We start from the raw sequence: 7,771 nt of genomic DNA on the forward strand, positions 1-7,771 counted from the left end.
AACTAACAATACATTATAGATAATGTACATGGTCATGTATTTACATTTTTTAAGTTATTTAATAAACTCACCCACTAAAAAGTTAATATCCAATGATTTTGCTAGGATATTATCTATTGGTACAAAATTGAATACGTTCTTTTTAATATGAGGAGAGTCTTTTTGACAAACACATGTTTTGATCATAAATTTAAGCCTATACGGATGTATGGAAGCCCTGAAGTATCCTCCATTTTCGGCGACATTGAAATACTCAAACGAATAGGTTTTCCCTTCCTCTAACTCATCAATAAACTTGTAGAGGTAGATATCCCTCACTTGAGCTTCAATTGTTGTATCCTTTTTATCATGAAAACAAAAATAATTTTGTCAGTATTTGTAACTGTTATAAATAAAAATATATTGATAGTATGTAACGCAATTACCTTCTCATCTAAAAACACCATATTAAGACTACAGATGCCTGCCTTGTTCTTGTATGGAATTGTCCATAGTCGAATGATTCTAACATGGATTTTCCATTTTTCTTTGGCAGCAGTAATGTCTTGGATGTAATCGTATTTAGAAGACATGAAAACTTTGAAAAAAAAACTTCTGTGAATTTGATAATAGGTTTGAAAGAAAAATTGGAAAAAAATAACAGTGTTAGTGTGATATTTAAAGCTATTTAGATCCACCAATCCACCAGAATTTTAAATATTTGTTACACTAAATTTTAAAATTCGAAAGAAACATATCTATTATCTTAAATTATTATTATTTTTAAATTTGAGATAGAATTTAAAAAAGGATATACTACTAACTGTTATTTTAAATTTAAATAGTTAATTTTTTAAATAGTTAATTAAATAAATCGTAAACCTACAAAATAATGATTATGAAAAGCAAACTGCATACTTATCTTGAATTAGTTAGATTGAATTAAAAACCAAATAATACGGTGATATAAAACAATAATTCATAGCATAGCTAATTGAGAGCATAGCGAACTGAATTGAAAACAAAAAGATATGTGGTATAATTTATATTTAATAAATTAGTGTGTAAATTACATATTAATTAATTGTCTATTCTAATAACATTTTCTGAGTTTACAATGTTAAATAATTTTTATAGATTATTAAATAATTATTTTTAGCCAAAAATTATAGGGATATGTTACCAAAATAGGTTTAAGGTTTTTGGAAAAGTACCAATTTAGGCTTAACGTTCAAAATAGCACCAATATAGGCTTAATGTTTACAACATAATATCAATTTAGGCTTAACGTTTAGGCTTAACGTTTACAATATAGCATCAATTTAGGCCTCACGTACAAAATAGGACCAATATAGGCTTAACGTTTATAAAATAATACGAATTTTAAACATTTAGGCTTAAGCTTAAATTCGTATTATTTTGTAAACGTTAAGCCTATATTGGTGCTATTTTGTACGTGAGACCTAAACTGATGCTATATTGTAAACATTAAGCCTAAATTGATATTATGTTGTAAACGTTAAACCTATATTGATGCTATTTTGAATGTTAAGCCTAAATTGGTACTTCCCAAAAAACTTTAGGCTTATTTTGGTACCTTATCCCAAAATTATAATTAAACCCTTCCTTACATGTTTTAAGGATCAAACATCTAATCAATTATATTTTCACATTAAATTCTTGATCACTGATTATGCTATTGATTCATGCCTTTTTTTTTAACTCAGTCCCTAAGTTCGGACGGTATTAGAAAGCCAAATCAATCTTCACCCTTAACACTAAAATCCATTTCTAGCAGGTTTTTCCAAATTCAATTTCCAACTTGAAAGAACGCAGTGGAAAAATTAAATAAGAACCAAATCCATAACGGAATTATTGATCAAGGATTCAAAAACGCTACGGAAAAATTAAATAAGGACCAAATCCATAACGGAATTATTGATCAAGGATTCAATATGAAAAATAATTGATCAGAGATTTAAAGCTTAAAACATGTAAAGTTAAATAGCTTAATTATGCTTTTTTACCTATCTTAAGTTTATTATTTATATATCAAAAGTTATCTATGGTTCAAAAAATTAAAAAAACGTTTGTTATTTAAGGAGTTCCTGATCAAGTTTAGAAATAACTTTTGAACTTGGATTCAAGGAGTTCCTGATATTGCAAAAATCCAATTTAAAGCCCTCCTAATTCATTCATTCATAAATTAGTACAAACAATGAACCATAAAAAAAACAAAAACAATTATAGATCCACCTAAACCTTAAAAGAGCGTGTAAAGGATGAAAGTGTAACACAGGAAGCCATTTATGAGAAATAAAAAAATTTACCCTTAATTTTCAAGGATATTTACAGCAAATGAAACCATTAACTTTATTCCAGTACTCAGTCAAATAACGAAAGAAAAATCAACATCTAAAGGATTTGGCTCATCCTTGTCGGGGACAGAGTCATCATCAGCTCGAACGGCGACATTTTTGGAGCTGAAAACTGGAGAAGATATAGTGCTGTCTTTCAATAAAATCAACATATAAAGGGTTTGGCTCACCATTTTCTAAATCAGAATCCAATCAAGATCTGAAGGGTTTGGCTCATCCTTGTCGGGCTCGAACGGCGACGTTTTTGGAGCCGGAAACTGGAGAAACATCACCGGAAACTGGAGAAGACCCATCCTTGAACACATACTATATGTAATGATCAACAAACAATAGAAAGAAATCCATCATTGAAGAGGGAATTTAGAGTGAAAATCAAGCAAATAAACATAGAAAAACAAAATTGAAAATCAAGCTGTAATTTAATCCTACATGAGCTCCATAACAAAGTCTCATTTTCAAATTGAGGATAACAAATCCACTCAAAACCTTACGAAGTCCAGAGACTGTTATTGAGATGATTGAGAATTTCCAGTTTATTGCTGTCGAGTAAAAAAAGTGTCTATTTACGGATGAGTTGGTTTCATTAGAGGTTCAATCTTATTATGTTTCCATGGTTTGTATTAATAGGCATTTCAGAAATAAGGAGAGGCACAATCGAGTCGGTGAACAATTGCAATATCTGACCAGAAACTGTATTAGTTCAAAATCTTGGACCATACAACAAAAAAGTAACGTCTATCAAAATTGAAAACTATGTAAACATGTCAATTAATTTTCCTATAATTCAGATTATCAATATTACAACAAAAAAATCCAACTCTCCAACAGACAAATCGAAGCCCAGTTACTTTCTTTATTATCTCTAGCTTACTTATGACTTACAGCCGAAAGTATATAAGAAAGGCAGAGTTTGTAAAGAAGTCATAGACGTGCACAAAGTACAAACTTAAGAACAAAACCAATCTAACCTTCTAAACCCCCAACAGATGCCATGATTGATTATATGTCCTCACTACGTTCAGCAATTGAGTTCCAAGCCAGATGTTAGCCTAAAACAAAAAGTGATCTTGTCAATTATTTAGATTTCCAATAAAAAAATCATACTTGAAAAGAGCAAGTCCTGAAAGCAGATATAAACAGACAAATTATATCGTTTAATAACAAATAATATTCATGTATATTGAATTCAATTGGGTGTATAAAAACCAACCTTCTCTGAATGTAACATCCCTTCACATGCTATGGTCATGATGTTCTGCATAATAGCACCCACAATACTAAATTAGTTCACAAAACTATCAAATTAAGAAAGTGGCAAAGCTGAGTTATTTAATTAACAATCATCTCTCATTCCAAGCCAGAACTAATCCACTAAGGTGATAATCCAATCGATTTCGCAACAGCTGCCATAGAATAACAGCATTTTAGAAAGAAAAAAAATACTGGCAACACAAAATGTCATCCAAATCTATTAACAATACAAAACAAAAGCTTTAGCTGTTTCATTTCAAAAATTAATGCTATCTCTTTACACTTGTACAAAGCAAAAAGGGAAGTAAAGAAACTAAATTAGAGAATAATTGAAGAGAAAAAGGCATTAAAAAATGGAAAATCAGAAAGTACTCTATATTAAAAAAATGGAAAATCAGAAAGTACTCTATAATTCTTCAGATTCAGATAATGTGATCAAGGTCTTGACAACCCGACTCCTCCATTCAGCTGAAAAGAGAAAGGGATAACGAATATAACCCAGAACGAAACCCAGAAACAAACCCATAACAAACAAAACCTAGAAACCCAGAATAGAAACAAAGTTTCGAAACCCAGAACTAAAGAAACCCAGAACGATCGCATTGCAAACCATTTTATTAACGAAACCTAACTCAAAACGGTAGAATTAATCAAATGTAGAAAACCACGTTAATCACCTACCTCTGTTAGAGATTAAAAGGAAATCCTAAGAGATAGAACGTTTGGGAGTGGTTTCTATCACCAGTTTTAGAAACAGTTTTAGAGGAGAAGCAAGTTAGGAAAGACAGAGAGAGGAGGAGAAGCACGTCGGTGGTGGGGGAAAGCAGTTTAGGAAAGAAAGAAAGAGAGGAAAACGTAAATGTAATCCTAAAAATAAATAAAACTCTGAAAAATGGAGAGAATGCCACATCAGCCTTAAACTCTAAAATTTTGACAAATCAGCAACCTTAGTATCCTATTTTTAATATATATATATAGATTCTCATCTAATCCTAATTAATCCAATACAAACTCATACAATTAATTAAACGATTTTCTTTAGTTAAACCTAAAGACGTGAATAGAACTAAATTAAAATAAGTTTTAGTTAAAAAGCGTTCCATGTGGGTTCGATATCTTTTATTACTACAAGCGTATACCGTGCACTTGCGGAAATCGCTCAACAAGTTTTTGGCGCCGTTGCCGGTGAACGCCAAAATTTTTAACAAAAATTTAGATTTTTCGTGTTTTATTCGAATCTAGGTTTATACATACTTATTTTAACTTTTGCGATTTATTAATTTTAATTTACTAACATATTTATTTTTCAAATTCTGTTTTGAAGGTAGTTTCGGTTCGTGCACGATTTCAGGTTCATGCGCAGTTCTCGAAGTTCAGGCATTGCACCAAACCCGTTAGACCCAGAAATTGAAAAAACAATTTAAAAGAACAAGAAAAACAAGAAAAACAAAAACAAAACTCCATTAAAGACTAATATCGAGCCAAATATTATGGCAGACCCACCAACACTTATGGATTACGCTAGGCCAGGGGTGGCCGGTGTAACCAATAGTATCGTTAGACCCAGAATCACCGCAAACCAATTTGAAATTAAGCCAACATTGCTTAATATGTTGCAAAATAATGTAACATTTTACGTGTTACCTAACGAAAATCCTAACACCCATTTGACAAATTTCCTTGAAATTTGTGACACTTTTAAAATACCAGATGTGACTGCCGAAGCAATCAAACTTCGCCTTTTTCCTTTCACTTTGAAGGATAGAGCCAAAGAGTGGTTAACTTCGATGCCAGGCGCAACATTTGCAACTTGGGAACAATTAGCCCAAGCATTTTTATCAAAATATTTTCCTTTAGAAAAAACCGCAAGAGTCATAAAAGAGTTAACATCTTTTTCTCAAAATGATAATGAAACTCTTTATGAGACTTGGGAACGTTTTAAAGAACTTCAACGTTTATGCGCACACCACCAATTGCCCACTGAACTTCTAATGCAAACATTTTATAATGGACTAAATCCTACAACTAGAGGTTCATTAGATGCTATGTCGGGAGGGCTATTTATGAAGAAGACATCAGCCCAAGCGAGAGAACTTTTGGAGGAAATGGCAATCAACAGCAGTATGTGGCCCGCGGAACGTGGACATATTCCGGTGGCAAAACCATCATCCTCAACCACATCATCGGTTAAAGGTATAGTGAACCTTGATCCAGTCGCGATGTTACAAGCCCAATTTTCTGCCTTATCGCACAAAATTGATAGGTTTATGGCACCGTGCGATACCAATAGTAATCCAATCCAAACGGATGTGGATTATAAAAATATGAGTGAGATCGAATAGGTAAATTTTGTCCAAGGGCAAAACCAAACTAATAATCCTTATTCTAATACTTATAATTCTGGATGGAGGAATCATCCTAACTTTAACTGGAAAGATAACAATAATAATGCAAATGCTAATCAAAATCATACCAGTAATTATCAAAATTAGTCAAGAGATACGACTAGCACTTTATCTTCTAAAATCGACAAATTTATAGATGCTATCAGTGGAAAAATAAGTAATCACGACGATGGTTTTAAACGGATCGAAAATAAATTCGATCAGCTTATTAAAAACCACTCATCTAGCATCCATAATTTGGAGGTCCAAATTGGTCAACTTGCTAAATCAATTCCATCCCGAAAAAAGGGAAGTCTTCTCAGCCATACGGAAGAAAATCCGAAAGAGCAGGTAAAGGCTATCACTCTTCGTTCAGGGAAAAATTATCTAGGCCTGGAAATGCCCGGAGATGCAACATTACTAGGAACTGATTTACCAAAGTCTAAAGAAGATATATCAAACACAAAAGGTTCACCAATTGACTCAAGTACAAAAACTTTTGTACCCAAACCACCTTTTTCGCACAAAGTCCGAAATAAGGACTATGACAAACAACTTTTAACATTCATGGATAAACTTAAAAATTTGCACATTAATTTAACATTTATGGATGCAATTACGCAAATTCCTAACTATAGTAAGTTCTTAAAGGATTTAATTTCGAAAAAAATTAGTTGGGAAGGAATTTCATCTATTTCGCTAACTGAGGACTGTAGTTCAATAGTGTCAAGTACTCTGCCCACTAAACTCAAAGATCTCGGATGTTTTACTATTCTGTGTAAGTTGGGAGATATTGAATTCCCAAGTTGTCTTTGTGATTTAGGAACAAGTATAAACTTAATGTCGTTGTCTATTTTTAACAAGTTAGGTTTAGAAGAAGATATCAAACGTACCAATATGGTTTTGCAATTAGCGGATCAAACCACTAAGAGACCATATGGTATAATTGAGGATGTTTTAGTTAAAGTCGACAAATTTATTTTTCCTACCGATTTTGTTATATTAGATTTTGCATATGACGTTAATTGTCCACTAATTTTTGGTAGACTGTTTATGAACACGGGACGTGCTCTAGTGGATGTGTCGGAAGGGAAAGTAGTTTTAAGGATAGGAGAAGATAAGATCGAGTTTAATATGAACAAAGCGATGAAGTATCCTATGGAGGAATTCGCTTGTATGAAACTTGACTTAGTTGAAGAATGTGTCAATGACGTTATTCAAAAAGAAGAAATAATAGAACCTATAATGGGTGAAGAATTAGAAGATAAGGACACAGAGCCTTTGATTCGAGAAGATGGACCAGTTCCGCCTTCGATTGTAATACCCCCTAAATTAGAACTTAAAGAATTACCCAGTCATTTGAGGCACGCTTTCTTAAGCGAAGGCGATTCTCTACCTATAATTATCTCTAACAAATTAACAAATGATCAAGAAGAAAAATTGAAAGAGGTTGTTAGAAATAGGATAGGAAGTATGGGATGGTAAATTTCAGACTTAAAAGGAATTAATCCTAGTATCGTAATGCACAGAATTCACTTAGAAGAAGATAAGCCACCTAAAGCGGATAGGCAAAAGACGCTTAAATCCGAACATGAAAGAAGTAGTAAAAAATGAGATCACTAAAATTTTAGACAATGGAATCATTTATCCGATCTCGGATAGTGAATAGGTTAGTCCAATCCATTGTGTACCTAAAAAGGGAGGCATAACTGTTGTAAGGAATGACGAAGGTGAATTAATACCTACGCGAACCACCACCGGTTGAAGGGTTTGTATAGA

The 7,771-nt window shown here is 32.4% G+C and overlaps 1 long non-coding RNA gene and 1 other non-coding gene across 2 annotated transcripts; both read right to left on the reverse strand.

The window, feature by feature from the left end:
• Positions 1-2,264: 2,264 nt before the first annotated feature.
• On the reverse strand, positions 2,265-4,454 carry LOC136234913 (uncharacterized). The gene is made up of 5 exons (XR_010691538.1): positions 4,290-4,454; positions 4,014-4,076; positions 3,568-3,612; positions 3,326-3,406; positions 2,265-2,663 (listed from the first exon to the last, which is right to left on the reverse strand). It is a non-coding gene; the product is annotated as an uncharacterized lncRNA (long non-coding RNA).
• Positions 4,455-5,476: 1,022 nt separating this feature from the next.
• Positions 5,477-5,583, reverse strand: LOC136201714 (small nucleolar RNA R71). The gene has a single exon (XR_010674056.1). It is a non-coding gene; the product is annotated as a small nucleolar RNA R71 (small nucleolar RNA).
• Positions 5,584-7,771: the final 2,188 nt, after the last annotated feature.

This window comes from Euphorbia lathyris, chromosome 7 (genome assembly GCF_963576675.1).
Source record: "Euphorbia lathyris chromosome 7, ddEupLath1.1, whole genome shotgun sequence".
NCBI classification, from domain to species: Eukaryota; Viridiplantae; Streptophyta; class Magnoliopsida; order Malpighiales; family Euphorbiaceae; genus Euphorbia; species Euphorbia lathyris.